Source organism: Nanorana parkeri, unplaced genomic scaffold, assembly GCF_000935625.1.
Source record: "Nanorana parkeri isolate BGI_ZX_2015 unplaced genomic scaffold, ASM93562v1 scaffold687, whole genome shotgun sequence".
Taxonomy (NCBI): domain Eukaryota; kingdom Metazoa; phylum Chordata; class Amphibia; order Anura; family Dicroglossidae; genus Nanorana; species Nanorana parkeri.
In genome coordinates, this window is record NW_017306955.1 from 193565 (window position 1) to 197792 (window position 4228).

General features: G+C 38.1%; 1 protein-coding gene across 1 annotated transcript in view; it reads left to right on the forward strand.

Moving 5' to 3' along the window:
• Window positions 1–485: 485 nt before the first annotated feature.
• The window catches only part of FGF18 (fibroblast growth factor 18), a 239921-nt gene continuing 236178 nt past the window's right edge, over window positions 486–4228 (forward strand). Inside the window, exon 1 of the mRNA XM_018563704.1 lies at window positions 486–552. The gene's annotated coding sequence lies outside the window, so the exon portion shown is untranslated. The remainder of the gene's footprint in view (window positions 553–4228) is intronic.

Here is a 4228-nt window from a genome sequence, read left to right on the forward strand (position 1 = left end):
CTCTAGATCTCAATCCAATCGAGCATCTTTGTGATGTACTGGAAAAAGCCAGACTCGGCACTGATGCCTTGGTGCCAGATACCACAGGATACCTTCAGCAGTCTAGTAGTCCATATCTCGACAGGTCAGGGCTGTTTTGGTGGCAAAAGGGGGACCTACTGAATAGGCGGGTGGTCATAATGTTATGGCTTATTGGTGAATGAGGGTACGCACATCCCACTTAGATCATACAAAATTCTGCTATATTATATAAAACCCTTACATCCTGCTCTATACTAAGCCCAAGAAATTTAGTGTAATATTCTCAGCCGCGCACTTTAAATTATATAAACAATCAGTGTATAAAGATTAATAAAAGTGGGTCTAAGTAAAAACAAATTTACAAAATTCTGCTATAGAAATCTAAATATCGGAGACCTAATTTATGTTTCTCCCTTTAATTCTTTTGAGGTGTCTGAAGAACCATATGATGATCCAGGCCTACACTCTCCAATTGTTGTACACGTTGGTCGCGTTGGCTGAATGCAGGCGCTGGACTAACTAGTTGTAGGGGTAATTCCTCCTGGGTACCCATTGTTACAATCATTATTTCTGTACTTATAGGATGTATGCTAAATTGTATTTTCTAACAGCTAAAAGTGTGAAGTGCACTTGGATCGATGTAGATACAACCCTGTCTGGGACATACCATTTGTCTCTGACTTACTCTTAGGAACCTCAGTAAAAACCTTAATTTTTCTTAGCAATAGTGCAGTAACTCAAATCAAAATTATTACCAAAAATAACAAATTATGGATATTTTTGTAGATCAAAAATACCTAGTTTGTTATTTATTAATGAAATGCATATGTGAGGCTTTTTGTCATAATTTCTTATCAGAAATACAAGGGTTAGACTGCTAACTACTTTGGAAAAACATTAAACAGGAATAGATCTCTACATCATTTTAACTGTCAACATTGTTATTAAACGGGTACAATTATGGCTGATGTTTTGTGAGTTTATGTAAAAATACTTTTTTTTTTTTAACTATGATACAAAACACGTCATCTTTTTCTAATTTCTTAGCTTTAACAGTGAGTGGCTGGATTACATGCATTAGCTTTTTTAAAATCTGGGTTATTTTATTTTTAGAATCTTGTATTTCAGGAGTTTTACATTAGTGGATTAATTCCAAAAGTATATCTGAATATATTTTAAATGATTTCCTTGGGAAATTTCCCCTTTTACGCTACAAAAATCAGTTTTCATATAATGGATATAATAAAAATCAAACCTGTAGTACTTATAAAAGTTATAAACTAAGAAACGTGTGCCAGAGCTGACAGCCTGAGGCCTTGTTCACACCAAGCGCATTCCAGGAGCAGAACAGAGCAGTTACAGACGGGGGAAAACTGCGTCCAATGTATTCCAATGGTATTTTTAGCTCCAGTTCACATCGCAGCATTCCGTTCCAGAGCAGGTCCAGAGCAGGTAAAAATATTGCAGCGGGCCCTATTTTACCTGCTCTGGAACGCATGCAAACGCATCAAAAACACATGCAAACGCCCTGGAACACACTGAAAGCCCATTTTCTTTTCTTTTTTCTTTTGTTAACTTGCTTACGCCACTCCTCTACTGTGGGTGAACTGGGGGACGTCCATTTAAAGGCAATCAATTTTCTTGCTAAAAACAAAGGTCTTATAATAGTATCCATGAATCCTGGGATCTGTTTTTCTTCTTCAACATAATTTAGGAGACAGAGTCTAGGATCCAGGGGTAACTTGACTCTAAATACTTGATTAATAAAATACATTTTACCTTCCCAATATCTAAACAGTTTGGGGCATCTCCAAAGCATATGGATCAAATTAGCCTCCTCACTCCTACATCTAGGGCAGTTCCCAGTCTCCTGTCTACCCCATCTAAACAACTTCAGGGGAGTATAGTAAGTACGGTGCAATATAAATAATTGAGTCAGACATTGACTAGAGGAGAGGGAGGATTTGGATTTAAAGGTGTTTACCAAAACAGCTGACCAAGCCTCCTCCGTAAATGCTCCCATTTCCTCCAAACCTTTCCTACACAATGTCAATGTCCTATCATTCGACCATGAACTTAATAAGCCTTCATACAATCTAGATATTGCACCCCTCTTATAATTAGATTTTGCAACGATAGTCACTAATGGAGTGTTAATAACGTTAAGATTTCGGGAATGTTTCCGAGACTCCAAAGCATGTCTTAATTGTAAGTATTCAAAAAATTGAATATTAGGCAATTGAAAATCTTCCCTCGGCATTTCAAATTATTTCAAATTACCCTGTTCAAATAGCTGATATACGAATTGCAATCCTCCATGTCTCCAACTCTCAAAGTCTACCAATTTCTGCAATTCTGGTAAATACGAGTTAAACCATATCGGAGTAACCTAGGTAACACCTTCATATTTCATTATTGATTTCATCAATTGCCAGGCTTTAGCCATCATAGACAATGTAGGATATTCTGAACGAGACGAGATAATACCTGCTTCTAACTGAGAGAGAAGAGGATATTTAGATGACAGAAACAACAAAATTGCTTGAACTGGATCTTCCTCGTGGCCGATGGCAGAGCGGCATAGTGATCGGAGCCGCTGTCATCCTGTCAGTTTTTGAATGACAGCGGCCCTGTAGCGTGGCCGAGCGGGGAATCGATAAATATCATTTGATATCTATCGATCCTCCTGTGCAGAGCAAACACCGGAGCGGTCGTCTGATCACTCTGGGGTTTGTAAATAACTGGGGACACATAGTACTATGTGTCCCCAGTTATGAATGAACAGGCTGTGATTTACATCACTTCCTGGTCATTCATAAGTTTATGAATGGGGACTAGCACTCACTACAGAGGCTCCTCCCCATTCATAAACTGTTGATAGTAAAATATTTTTACTGTCATCAGTTTCTGAATGAATTTGCCCTCAATTTCTTTTTCTATTTCAAAAGGGAAATGTCAGGGGTCTGTTTAGACCCCAGATATTTCACCGTAGCCCCCCCAATAGTAAAATAAATAAATAGAATTAAAAAATAAATAAGAAATGTTTTTAAAAAAATTAAATAAATTAATATTGTAAAAAAAATGTAAAAAAAAACACAACCCCTCCCTCCCCCCACACACATAACATACACGGGCACCATATTGTGGTGTACGCCATGCACATGCGCTGCAGTGCATTGTTATAACGCATTGCAGTGCATGATTTTTTAAATCATTAAAAAAACATGAATTTACCTGTGGCAGCACATGGCAAAGCTTTGTGACGCATTGCCATGCGTTGTGATACCTTGTGTTGCAATTAAATATACGCCTGTATCATTTTATAAAAACACAAACACCAACACAGCGTAAAAACAATTTTTAACATAAGTCGCTTATTTACTGTTTTGTGTACCTTCATTTTTTTACCTTTTCGCAAAAAGGTGCAATTTCACATTTGCAAATATTTGTTATTTATTAACTCAATACAGTTTTATCTTTTAGATTTAGTCAGAAAATTATTATTTTTTGTGCGCCGATACTGATTTTAGTGTGTTTTATCAATTGAATTGTGTATTTTTATCGGTTTAATATTAATTTGAGAAACATTTGCGCAATTATCGCAGGGCCTACAAATTTAGTATCACCATCTTTTTATTCTACCGGGCCTGCGCTTTCAGAAAATATATGGTTTGGGGGGTCTTTTACAAACGCTAGCAACGCAGCAGTTGAAAATCAAATCAATAGGAAAAAATTGCAGAAAATTCAAAAATGGCTTGGCCAGCTGATTTGAAAAATTTTCCGGAGGGCTTGGCAGCAAAAAGGTTATTAAACACTCAGCTTTTTTACATGTATCTACTGCTAGCAAGCAGTAGATATATGCAATAACCTTAAAACAAAAAAGTTTTACAAGAGGTTAATACCTACCTGGGTCTTCGCTGCGCGCTCCCATCCGAAAAATCTTGGGCGGCCGCAAAGGATCTTGGGGCGGGCACATGCCTTGTTCAGATTTTTGGTCGGGAGACGAGGAGAGACACAAGGTAAGTCTATGGACAGAGTGCATCCGCATGCAGACACCATGGGACAGGAAGTGCCAGCAAGCACAGAGGAGTCAGCGCTGGATCGGAGACCCGCAGCAGCGCTGGAGGGACATCTGAAAATGACTGGAAAGAAGATCGGAGTAAGAGACATCATTTAAGGTAAGTGCTTACACTAACATTGGGGGGGG